Below are 14,375 nucleotides of genomic sequence, written 5' to 3'. Positions count from 1 at the left end.
GTAAGGTGCCAGCAGCCTGTTTCTGACGTGCATCGTCGAGCACGTGCAAATCCACATCCCCCCTCCTGCCCGCGGGTCAGAACTCACTGAAACGGCCCTCAAAATGGGCCCGATCTCGTCTTTGGTATGCAGCGGTTCGTTCTTCGCCGCGAGAGACGGAGACACCCGATCGGCCGGCGGTCAGCCGAAGCGGAAGAGCCGAGCCGAGGGGCCCCACCTGCCATATTGAATCGCCGGACCCCGGACGTCCCAACTTTTCTTTCAACGGGCCCCGTGAAACTTGCGACTTTACCGGCTTTTCGTGCCACCGTTCGCAGGTGTCGCAACGCAGCGTTTTCATTTTTGCGCAAGACTCGCAATCCTTGGCGCCCGTTTATGCCCGAGCTTAGAGAACCGGTGCCTGCAGCGACCGCCGAGTCTAATGACTTTTTGGACACCCTGTATATACCGTATTATACGGTTTGTGCTTAGATATGGGGGATTATATACGCAGTGTGCGTGAAGGTTTAGAACTGTTGCTGCAGGAAAGTTTTTTGGCAAATGTTGAAAGGTTATGGTTTTCCGCATAAAGGTTACAGACTGAATATTTTGCTGGAGAGTTGATTGTGAAAATTTCGATTACAGTAGCGGGCTTGGGTCTTATACACATTGCTTTGGCGTTATACGGTTTATGCAAATTTCGTACGTTACGGTTGTTAGAAAATTTTGGAAAAAATTGATTACACCGTTACAAGGAGAGTTTAAATATGGTTCGAATTACAAAAGAATGTGATGCGAGTTTTCATTTTTTACCCACAACTATTACACTTTTCGATGTGTGGTAGAAAATAGAAATAGTCCAGGATTGTTTTTGAATAAATTGAGAAAACACAAGTTAAAATCGTACAGTTGCAAAATAGTCAAAAGGAAAAAAGTATATCTTCAGTTCTCGAAAAGTCTGAAAAGCTTGAGGGTTCCATGTTTCGTTGTCAGTTTTGCTCGGCCAAACATGGGATTGATTGTATAATATTGTCAACTCAGTTTCACCTACGCGCAGACCAAATGGGGATCACGTGTTTGCATTACTGTCTTTTAGACTAGATTACAGCCCACGCGATTCGAAATTATTCTGAATCATTGCGGTGAAAACACAGGTCGTTTTCCATTTTGAATATTTATAAATAACGTGAATAATTGCATAAATAATACGATACGTGGTTGTAAGAAAGAAAATTTGTTCGTACAATTTTTATCGAAAAAAGAGGCGCAGTTTGTTTCGAACCTTGTAACGCTATTCTTGGGATGTTTTATTAATAGAACAATTATACTGATGAGTCTGCTTGATTTCAAATTTGTAAACTCATATCGGACGTCAAGAATGATTTGAGGATTATTTGTTGAACGTTATAACGACTGTATTTTATTGTTAGTTGATTTTAATCTTTTGTTTCGTAAAAACATGACTGTCATCAATTAATTGTGAGAAATTGTGTGCATGAATATTTCCTGCTGAAAAGAGATGCAAATTTTGTAATATTACGAACGCTTCGCTGTTTTGTTGATTTTCGCATTTTTTGCCAACTTTGTTGCAAATTTGTAATTCAATTAATCAACACGTAACTCACATGGAAAAAAAAGCATAAAAATACGTAAACCGATGTATTTTACTTGTTTACCAGAACTTAACGGGCTCGAGTTAACTTATACATATTGTTACTAGTATTACTAGTATTACATAATATATACACAAAATATTGAGAGTATTTTGATCGAGATTTGTAAGCTTGTTACTTTTGAAATCCACCAGACAAATTATTGGCAAACGTGTTTAGATATAGGATATATCAAAGAATAGACCGGGAACGTAAAAAGTCATTGTTGTAGAAAAACAAATTATTAGTTTTCTATAGAATACGTACATATGCTTATATATACATGTGCGCATAATCTACCTGAAATGATGTAACGATTTTCTGACGCATTTGGATAACAATGAAGATATATTGCATAACGTTTGGTTTGGTAAAAGATTTCGGCTCTTTGTAGTTTCCTCGTTTTGTTCAAGAATGTGAATATTGTGCATAGGTATAATATGACATAGGTACATTTGTACTCTTTTTTTTTTTTTTAATTTCATTCATGAATACCACCGACGAAACACGACGACACACCCTTTTATTTCATATTTCAAATAATTTTTTGTTATTTTCAATAACTATACAACATGCAAAACCAAATTCAATCGGGTTCAGGGCTTTTATTTGTCGTCTATGTTATACCGATAAAAATCATGCGCTTCGACTATCCTTCGTGAAAATTTATCCGTAATCATTCAAAACAATACGATCGATTCCTCCAATCATTTTATAATTTTTATTCTTCCATATTTGACAAATTTGTTTCCTTCTACATTGTTTTATTTTTTGTTTTATTATAATTTTTCAAAACGTTCGCCGTTGATAATTGCGACCAAATTAATAACATAAATCCTACCTAGATCAGTCGCGGAGTTTGACTCGACCGATTTAATTTGTCTTTAACCGTCCGCGTGAAAAACGATCGGTTATTTCACTTCGCTGCGTAGTTGATTTCGGTTCGTTGATCGATGCTACGACGGTTTGAAACACCTCGTTATACTCGTATAGTAAACAATACTCGCATTTTGCCCCGTGGCAATTGTAACAAGAGAGATTTTTATTGTCTCTTGGAAGTATCATGCCCAATTTCGCTTCGAAAAACACACAAAAATAATTTCTAGACGCCTCGTTATTTTCCACGGAAAATTTTCACCCTTTAAGAATACGACGCTCGCATATTTACGCATGCATGAATGCATGTTTTGACACCCACGATGACACCTCGAAAAGTGCAACGAAACGGTGACAAGACACTAACGATCAAGGAACCATCGTCTATTCGGATAATAATTCATACAAGGTACGGGAACAAGTGAGAGGAAAAGCAGCAACGTACATTCAGAATGTCTTTCCGATTCAATTCGTATAAATGCGCAATTTCTTCGTTCATCACTTACATGGCATTTGAATCGCCCGCCATTTAACGAATTTCCGGTCACTTATAACTCTACACATATTGAATTCGATACTCCAAGAAGAAACACATTTTTGAAAAACGGCACTGCAGCCACATAATCTTTAATTACCAAATTCCCTCTGTAACCATTGATTATTATTACATTACATTGCAAAAGGTATCACAGTTCAAAAACAAATTCACACTAAATAATTAAATTGGTACTGAATTTTTTTTTTCAACTCCACGAGACGTAAGAAAACAGTTTATAGGTACATGTATCGGATTATGAGGAAGCACTTTCTTCAACTCCTTCACAACATGTACGCCAAGTGTTTTATTTGTTTACTTTTTTACTTTCGCAAACCGGCTTTCTGAATTGCATAAAATTGACCATGACTCGTTCAACCTTATCTCTACGACGGAAATTCAATGACTGGCAAAATTGTAAAATAATGCAATGTGCCTGAGAGTAGCTACAAAATACACATATACACATATAAGTCACATGTTAACACAACATGCATATTGCTTTTTTGTTCCCATCACGCGAATAAAATGTCTTAATCGATTCATTCGATTAAACTATTGACGCACCTTCGTCGATCCCCCTTTAATTCTGGCACGTGTAGAAGTTTTCGATCTGCAGATTCTCTGAGGCATAAAAACCGAATTTAGAATTACTGCAATAATTGATGCTACCGCTAGTTTTCAAATAACAGTTTCTGAGACTCTCAGTTGAAAAAATATACCGCTGTTATAGTTACACATTCAGTTATCCGTCAGCTGTTTAATGCGGTTGCGAAACTAGCTCGCAGAAATTAAATTGTGAAAACTGACGCTGCAGAGAAATTTGCCATACATTTGTACATATATACGTATGTATATATATATATACATATACATATACATATATGCATAGGTTATTCACCTATTATAACACGTGAGGTGAAAAATTGCTTTCAACACTCACCTGTGTGTCTGCAGCTACAAAATATAATAAGCATTACAGAATAAGGTTGGAATGCTACCGCGGGTATTTTTATTTACGTTCTTATCTTCGTATCGGTTTTCTTTCTCCATTCTCTAGAAAATATTTACATCAGAAAATTTTTCCTGAACTCAAATTATGGACTCAGGGATTCCGAAATTGTACACACGTTGCTTTGCGTCAATTCTGAAGGACCCGACAGGAAATGATGGAAATTTTCTGTCTAACTTTTTTGTCTTCGGAACATATTATTTGAAATTCACTCGAATGGAAATCCGGTGTGTAAAATTATTCACGGATTCTCATGCTCACAGGTGAACGCAAGTCAATACATATACATATATTCTCGTGTTTAACCGAACTCTGTGTTCGAATTGAAAAATAATTAGACTCGACGTGAAGAAAACGTGTACAGGCACACACGAGAAGAAGAAATAACGTCGGTTATCTCAGGTCTCGAGGTATTAGGTCAGGCGAATAAATTGGCGTAACTTATCTCTATACTTTTTATTTATCACCGCGTATATAGAAAGAGGAGTACCAAACAGAAGATAATAAATGATAACAACCAGTGACAATAGGTATAGAGATGCGTTATTTAACGGTTTTTGAGATAAAGTTCAGAGACGGCTAGAGAGTGATAAGAAATTAACTATTTTTGAGTCGGCATCGTGCGATTCCATGACGCAATTATGAAAAAAATCTTAATGTCAATTTTGGATGACACATGTGACGGACTTCGTCCCACCATTCTCAAATGGCTCTTTCATTAAACCTGCGGCTTGTCTTTTGTTTGAAAACTCTCAAATCTCTCAATATTATCACTCATAAATATAGAAATAAGTTTACGGTATAGATAACGAGAAATACGTTGCAGCAAAATGCGATGTTAAGCAATTATTCTGAATCATCGGCCATAGAATTGCTACAGATGGATATTGGAGCTGTTCAACATTTTGACGCGGTTTAAAAATTCGTAGAAGCTGCGGTATAAAATGTACAAACACTTTTTCGTACAGAATTTGCAACGGAAAAAGCAAAACGGTATTTTAATTTAACTGAAAATCGGTCATTCTTTTTTTACTGCGCTTTTGATCCACCGTCGTTCTAAAATCCCCCGTTCGAAAAACACCGATCCTAATTCAGACGCAACGAATATCTTCTCCCCACCCTGTTCAGAAATATAAAATATTACGTCACGTTCCCTTCGCAGCGTGTTACTAGTTTCAAAAAAACGAAAAATAAAAAAATACTCTCCAATCTTTTTCCGAGTAAAAATTTTCGTGCCATATAATAATCGATCTTAGTATATCATGAGGGAGTTTTAACCCTTATTTCAGCAGACAGTCGTGCGTAGTAAACTGAATGCGTTAAAATATAGTTAAATCCCCGCGTATTCGTCGGACACATGCGAACGGTGCACGTATGCCTTCGTCGTTGTATACGTACGTTTGGTAGAAGGTAAAAGAGAGATTTTTATCAGCTGAATACGGGATATGGTCACGATAATTTTCTCCACGCCACGAAAAAAACCAGTCTGTCGACCCGGAATAAATGCACGTGAAAACGACGAATTTGTACCTAAAATTGTAGAACAGTGTACGATGCAAGTAATTTTATTTCTTGTGATTATTTATTTCACTGTTTCGAAAATCATCGGGTGATATAATTATTTTCATACTTACGGTGTAAGTTAATGTAACGTACCTAAATGAGTAGGTACGGTATAATTCGTCGATTTGAATTAAGAAAGTTGGAAAGCCTGCAAGAATCAGCTTCCGTTTATTAAATTCACACGTTCGAAGGGACGAGAATTTTTCCAAGCTGAGAGAAAAAAGGTACAAAAAATATAAATTCAAACCTGGACAAAGATTTGTTACTTCAAAAATCACTTCAAGATTGTCAAGTATATGACAGATTCGTTCGATTCTATGCCACGATAATTTATTTTCTTGAAAAAATTACTCTCTACAACTCGGTTGACACATTTTTTTTTTTTTTTGCAAAATACTTGTGTCGGTATATATTTAATTGTAAAAGATTCCACTGATACTGATTTCGATTAAAACAGTGATATTAAATTTACCATTTAAACCAGAAAAAAAAGAAAAAAAGCTCATAATAATAATAAGTGAGGATTAGAACGAATCCATCACGCTTTTAACATTTTAAATCGATTTGAAGTGAAAAATTAATGCTGAAGCTGTGATTTAAAATCTTGAGTTTGTTTATTTCTCTCGAGATTTAAGAAAAGTAATCGTAGCTTCCACGTATGTAAATTTTATAAATTCTCAACGTATGACCATCTCGTAATTAAACCAACAGAGCGGTATTGAATTTCTACTCACCAATTTTCCTACAAAGAACAATCTGCACGTGAATAACGAATGCCATTAACTTAAACATACTTACAGACCTACCTGTGCAGTAAATACGTAGTTGAACATTAGGGAATTCGGAGAAGTTACGTAAAACTGAATTCAGCATCTCCGATTCTTTTTGTTTCTAAATCGTCTCAGCCATTCTCGTTCGAAGCATGAAGATTGCATAACCTGCTAATTACTTTGATTTCCGAGTATGCCTGAATTTGACGTCGGTAACATGCATTTGTCAGAATCATTAATAACTGATTTAGCCACCAACACTGAGTGAAACTTGTACGCAAAACACAAAGAAAATTAAAATATATATACATGGGGCATTCCACGCCGATTTCACCAGAGTTTAACTCTCAACCTCTTGGATTTGGTCCACGAGTTTTACATTTGACGTTGGTTGGGATGTTTTTGGTTTGGGCTTCAGAAATTATGTAATTTTTTTTAATGATTTTCAAAAATGTCGCAATTACTGTCGAAATATAACAATTTAAACGACTTTGGGGATGTCAAGGGGGTTATAAAAATCTGAAAAAACAACTTGAATGCCTTTCGAGACCTGGAACAACCAGATAAAAGAGGGTGAGGGTCAGACAGACCCTAGTCAAATTGCCTTGGAATGCACCACATACGTATATGTAACAAAAAAAGCGTTGCTTCTTTCCGTCACACTGTAAATCATAGCCGCAAAAGGAAAGAGCGTTTGCCGTTTATTATCAATATGTACTCTCTGTAACATGAACAATGTAGGTACATAAATGTTTAATGTATGTAAACAATGTCAATTATATATTCGAACAAATTGCGGCTTGAGGTTACATACACTGGTTTTTACTGCACTCCTTTATTTACTGCTTAGTAGGTATGTAGGTACGCATGTACACGTGTATTATAATAAAGATTAGTTTGTTGAAATTTTCTTTGATTAGCGCGTGAAAAAAGAGAGAGAAATAAATACCGCGAAGTGCGATACAATTTAAAAAAACAAACGAGGCAAAAAAAGAAAGATCTTCGCTGTGTCACGTCAAACTTTAACCACGCAGTTGTAGCGAGGATCCGTTCTAAGATAAACAAATAAGTTATATGTTTACACGCACGTTATCCAATTAGCTACAGTAATTCGTCATCTGAAAATCCTGGTGCTCTAACTGGAATGTATAATAAAGCATGAAAGAAAGAAAGAAAAAAAAAAAAAAAAAAGAAAAGACAAGCAGCAGAGGACAAAAATGGACGTGAATTAATGACACTTTTCGTATCGTATAAATATTATAACACCCGTTTCTTACGTTACGTTTACGTCACATCTAGAAATCCAATGATCTTGAACGTTTTGGATCGTTATTCACTTTTTTTTTAAAACCGTCACCTTAGCCTCGGTTAGAAATTTGTTATGTTTGTTCAACTTTGTCAACTGTCTGACAAAAATGTTTGCAGCCAAGTTCAAGTGACTATATTGTGAGAAATAAATTGCGGAATATAAAACATGAAGATATATTATTTGTTATATTACGTATTGCTAAATATATATTTGAACATAAAAACTAAGAATGACTTCTTCAAGTTGTTACGAACTAAGAAGATCAAACTGCAGCTGTTTTAAATCGATTACGAATTAGAAATTAATATCGTTTATAAATATTCTCAAAAAATTCCAGAGGATTTTTAAATCGGTCCACAAAGACATTAAAAAATACAACTATAATTGTAATTTAAATCAAACTGTGTAAATCGATCTGTTTTTTCGTTCGGTTTCAAAACTCACGTGACAATTCATTGTGAACCCCACAATTCGTTGAAATTGAACAGAAATTCACATCGAGTGCAAATTTTTGCATTATAAATTTTTCACCTGAAAATTCATCATCAGAATTTATTATTGCGACTGACAGGTAAAAACGTAATTTCAGAATTATCTTGCGGGGTTTTTAATATGCAGCAATTAGCAACGGATAACCGTTTCGAAGCATCCGTTAAAGAATTTCCGAACGCATGTGTCGTAACGAAAAATAATGACTATGGAAAAATACATCAAATTTTAGACACAACCAGATGTTAGAAATGAGTCAATTTCAAATATTAGCCAGCGGTCTCATCAGCACGTGATAATATAACAAGTTTTCTTAATTTCAACTAAATTGACGGTTTCAGTGAATTCTGTATATGAATATAACCATTAGCGCAATGTTTTCATCTCTATTATAAAACAATGTTTATTAGTAAACTGCAAACACGCATAAATAGCTGAGGAACTACCAAGTAGCAGAACATTGTGCACAAACAAAGTTGGCATGCCTGCGACTATAATTTCCACCTATATTATTATACGCATCGGTTTGATTATAAATCATCGCGGTAAATTTTATTCTCTGCATTTTTATTTCTCTTCTTTCTTAGATTTTCATCAGTAGAACATAACACTCGATATTTCTGAATTTATCACGAATGATTAAGGATGTTCGGGACATATAGTCGGCTAGAAAAAATAAATAAATAAAAAGTCTATCATCGTCTCAATCTAATCGAGTTGAATCAGATTTTTACAGTGAACATCTCGTCATTAACAACGTTAGAGAAATCACATTTTCCCAATATTTTTTCACCGAAAAGTCCCTATAGTTCGTCTGATTCGATAAAAAGTAGCTCGTTTTGTTCGTAAATGACTTCCCTACGAATTATATGTGAGATAGATTCTTGAGTTCGTGAGTTGACAAAATTAAGTCCGATATGTGCAATCGTATTAATCTACAGACGTTGAACTTATTATTTAATAAGTAATATTATAATCGTTGATCACAATTTGAGTCAGACGATCTGTGGAAAATTGATCTACGAATTAAATCACCTATTCCATTCTTTCCAGCTAGACAAATAATGAGATTTTTGTGATGTCATAGTTAAAATATCAATGACTATATTTTCTTTTCCAAATATTTCAAGACCGGGCACACGACGGGCTTATTTATTTCCATTTTTCATAACTTTAAACATTCGTAAATATTTCAGTAGTCGAATACAAAATCTGAAAAAATTCGGGGTACCGTTTCAGAGTTGTGACGATTGCAGAAAAAGTTTTGAATAAAATCAGAAACGGTGAGGGTCGGACGTTTGTCAGGCTCGCAAGGCATTCTCTATACTTATATTGCACATTTTGTATAGGATGCGAATTGCCAGATCGTTCGGTTTAAGCTTCATTGGAGCTTCCGTTAGTTTAGAAAAATTATACCCACATCGTTTTTATACCTAGATATATTACATGCAGTTTCCGTTTTAACCGATTAAATCTCGGTGGTCAGGGGAGCCGAATCACGCGTGGCGTCGCAAAACTTCGAATCAGCGATGATGGAATACTCATACATAGGGCATTCCGTGCCAATTCAACCGACATCCGATCTTCACCTTGCTAGATTTTTTACCGTCACCTTTTATCCCGTCTCTCGAGGCTAAATCGAGTCTCGGTATTTCTTCTCAGCCTTTCAATCACGAACGGCTTTCATTATGTACGTATAAGTTGGTCAATATTGACTGCAGTTACTTCAATTACTGCGCACATAATCGAATTATCAAAGTCGAAGTTTGTTTTCAATTGAAGTCTCGCAAGACGTACAAGAGGCTCTCAAGTTATTTGACACAAATTTTTACCGTGAAAACAAAGTGCTTCAAGCCGGTTACCGAAGTGCTTGTTTTGTGTTTTCTATTTTTCCACGCATATTCAATTTTACAAATAGTTCTTTCGATACAGCTGTTTAAATGAGTCACTGTTTCATTTGTCACATCCCATATCGCGTTCCGATAAGCTGGTCAAAAATTATTGCGCGATATTTTTTCATTTTCTTTTTCGTCAATTATTCTACCATTCAATTTTTTATAATAGCACGTATATTCACAATATATTAACAATCAGTTCCAATCATCGAATAACAAAATTTTCTAAAAGGCGATGCCAATCTTGTTCAAACACATTAAGTGAACAAGTAACGGATCGTGAAAAAAATCTGTATTACCAATGCCGTGCAAATCGGCAGCGAAAATCGAGTAAAAATGGGCTTAAAAGTTACTCGAATTCTCATGGAAAATCCCTCTTTCACATCTCGCGTCAAACATACGAACAAAAATATTTTCTCCTCTACTGATCCCCGGCGTTTGACAAAGATTTCATCTTAATAATTGTCAAATCATTTTACAATATCTTTTATCTAGACGAATAAAATAATGCCGTATGTACAAGTATTATACCTATATAATTATCAGCAACGAGATCGAGGATAGTTGTATTATTACGTGTGAAAGGAAAAATTTATACCTATCGCTAATTGGATCTCATTATGCCCAAGAGACTTCTGGCACACAGCGAGTCGCACAAATATTTACAATAAAAATATTCCACCGTTTTACGTATAATTGACGGTGGGCTCAATTAGACAAATACTTACATAAAATGCACAAAGTAAAACGGAAGAAAACTTTCAATATTACAACTCGAGCGAAGATTTTCGCGACGAGAAAATTGAAATTTTTTAAAAGCACAAGACTTGGTGAAAAATTGCAAAATTTATAAGCTTTGCACTGTTTTTTGTTCGATTTAAGCCCCGGTACTTGAGTTTTTTTAACCCCTGTACGGAAAGTATGTCCTATAACTGTAATTAACAGAATCGTATCGTGTTCAATTTAATTGAAAAATTATTTGAAAAGAAATAATTAACGCGAATTCAGTTTTCTTCGATAACAAAAAAAAAAAAAAAAAATCCCGGTTCTATGGTCGATTATTCTTAATAATAACGAACCTATTGGTGTACTTAAACGTACGACGTGGGAATAAAAATATAGATGAATATCTGTCGAATGTGGTTTATACGACACGTCGTAAACACATAATGGGGTGATAATTATTGATCTTTAGCTGTGTAGGTTTGTTATAAATGCGTCTATTATTAGTATTATTATAAACTGGAAAACGAGGGCAGAAAAAAAATAACTGTTCGCACGCATGTGCGATGTTACACCCATGCAATACAGGACACACGGCTATGTATGTACGTCAGGACGCGGAACGGATTGATGTATCAATTTAAACAATTTAGCCTGATTTTAGTTCGCTTTGACACATGACTATATTCACGTGAGTTAATACAGCACTCCAGGCGTGTGTCCGTGTTTGTACTGCAAAAGGCCTTTACGTGTGTACGAGAGACGGTGAATAAGATAAGTGTATAGTGAAAATGAAATCGTCGACGTTAAATTTCGATACAGTCAAAATTTCTCGGCGAGATAATACCGCTTTAAAAACTAAATTAAAAACAAACAAAACAAACAAAAACATCGCTTCAAGGTAACGATAGTTGTTCTTAAATTACAGCCGCTGATACGCGAGTGAGATCATCCACTAAACTTGTTTCGTACATTTAGTTTGTTTAATATTTAATTGAACTGCGACATATAGAGAGTCATGATTAAAAGAGCTCGAAACCTTAAACACCTTTCTCTCCTTTCCGCAGCCAATTATGGTGAATTTGCTTTGTGGCAAGAATTTATTTATTTTTTTTTCTTTGTCTCATTTGTAGCAAGGAAAAAAAAAGAGGAAAAAAACGCGTTGTGCAAACGACGCGGCGGATTCATTTCCAGCATGATACTTGAACTTTTTCAACGATCGTGTTTCTTTACGTAAATGTGATACCCATCTCCTATAATGAATAAACGTAGGTAGGATTATGAGCGAACAGCCGTCGACTAATTGCTTCACAGTCGAGTTTTTACCGTATATTAGGTGTATACATAATAATATTATATTCGCGGTGATATTTGTTCTGGACTAACACATAGAACGGGTGAACGTAGTTGTTTCTTTTCCAAGGTATAACGTTGCTACAAGATTGTTTTGACGGATATGCAAAAAGTGACTAATCAGACGGTGTCTGCGTTAAAAATATAAGAAGCTGCGATTACGGCGAGTAAACGACCGGCGGGGATTATAATTGTGTACCAAATCGTAACGACAGTCTTGTCATCGTTGCAGCGTAACTCTTTGAGTTTGAATCATTGAAAATTCACCGATACTCATTTTCAAGTGTACGTTGTTAGGAAAAAATCGCTGCGTGTACGATGTGGAAATCGGTAAAAAAAAATTGGTGGAAAATTACTGAAACGGGAATCGGTGAATTTTTAATGATTAAAATTTAGAGATTACAGCCGATTTTTTTCTACTTGTGAGTTGTATTAACAATAAGAAAAAAGTAATACCGACTGTGCAGTGCAGCGGAAGGAGCGGAATGTTTATTTATCGAAAGTAGTCTGGAGACCGAATAACAAATTATAATTGTTTCAACGAAAGATTATTTCACAGTTGCCGTAAAAGACGATAAAATCGTTTCTTGATACTATTTTTTATTACCACAAGTTTCGCGAAGAATCGCAAGTAATGAAAAATAACAAAATACGAGATACAAAGCTGTTGTTTACCTCGAACACTTGAAATCCCGTCCTCGCTGAAAAATCCGTTTTGTTGTACTAGGTACCGTAGGTTATTACGTCATATAATTTTCTACTAATTTACTTTCGTATATTTCGATACTCATTAGGTCGGACAATTATTTGCAGCTACTTCGTATTATGGCCTGTAATTTTCCCTCGAAAAGCAATAAACGAATATTAACGCGAATTTGGAATTCCGCGTATTGTTTTGATTTGAGAATAAAGTTAAAAAGAAAATCAGCGTAGTCGCTAATTATTATTAGTATTTCTTCTTTTTTCTTCTAATATTACCAGGTATAATCTATACTTTCACGGTTGTCGATAAATGACTTTGTAATACAGTCTTGCCGTTCTTTACTTCTCATTTTTCTTTTGCTTTAAAATTCTTCTCTTCTTTTATTTGCGGACCATTTTGATCGGATCACATGACCCTCGCTAATTTGAATCATGTTTTACTCTCACGACATATTGTAGGACTTGGAGAAAAAATACGATTTGCAAAATTGTACATGAAAAAGAGAAGTTAGTTTGCGGTTAACCATTTTTAACATAATTTACAGGGTAAAGTCTTTACGAAAATAAGGAAAATCTGAGCCTGAAACAAAACGACACGACGCGACATTCGAATAAATAAGTTAAAAGGGTCAGTCAGAGTATAAAAACATTCAGTACGGAGATTTTTTTATCAGTGTTTTATCAGTGTGCGGTGTTATTGTAGACGCTTCACACTTAAAACGGTGGGTGAATCCTTCGAGAATACGATATTATATTCAGTTTACAAAATAAAATGTAGAAAAAACGGAGAAATATAAATACAAGCGAAAAATGTTTTTAAAATTCTACTACTCATTTTGTACCTAAAAATATTATCTCTCGGTCCCGTTAAAAAATGCGAATAGTTATAAGGACACGCAGCTAGATATTTCTCTCGGTGTGACGTTATCTCTGATTTGACGCTGAGTGTAAATCACCTGTAGAAATAACGTTGACACCTGTGTAAATTATGCACGGAAATTTACCTGATTGCGAGTCAAGTTCAGCCGAAGATCTTTACCACCAGGCAAACATACCCTCGAAGATCGTACGGATAACGCCGTTTCGCATCTGACGCGTCCATTTGTGCATTCTCGTCTGTGTGATGATTCCTTAGGCGTGCGATGTTTAAAACGTGCGTTGACTCCTGGAAAAAATTCTCCGCTGTACATAACTTTTAATTATCACTTCGCTCCTTTATACGTACACACACTTGCAAGCAGTTTTCTACGTTTTACATTTGTCTGGGTCGTGTTACAGAATTGTCGCTGCGCGAAATTTTCCAACGGTAAAAGAACGAACATAACTCGGTCATTGGAATCCTGGCGACTAATCCTGACAGATTGGAATCGTTCTTTTATCCTTGCGCGCCAAAAGGAAAATTGTATGCGTCTGAAGCTTATGGTGAAATGCGATGTACATATTATACGTTAAAACCTTTTTTCAAGAAACGCAAGTAAATGCGTCGCGTGAAAATGTGGGTGAAAAATTTTACCATC

The 14,375-nt window shown here is 35.4% G+C and overlaps 1 protein-coding gene across 1 annotated transcript in view; it reads left to right on the top strand.

Moving 5' to 3' along the window:
• Window positions 1–14,375, top strand: part of LOC124181460 — a 66,742-nt gene that overhangs the window by 287 nt on the left and 52,080 nt on the right. The window lies entirely within an intron of this gene.

This window comes from Neodiprion fabricii, chromosome 4, assembly GCF_021155785.1.
Source record: "Neodiprion fabricii isolate iyNeoFabr1 chromosome 4, iyNeoFabr1.1, whole genome shotgun sequence".
NCBI lineage: Eukaryota > Metazoa > Arthropoda > Insecta > Hymenoptera > Diprionidae > Neodiprion > Neodiprion fabricii.
This window is presented reverse-complemented; position numbering and strand designations above follow the sequence as displayed.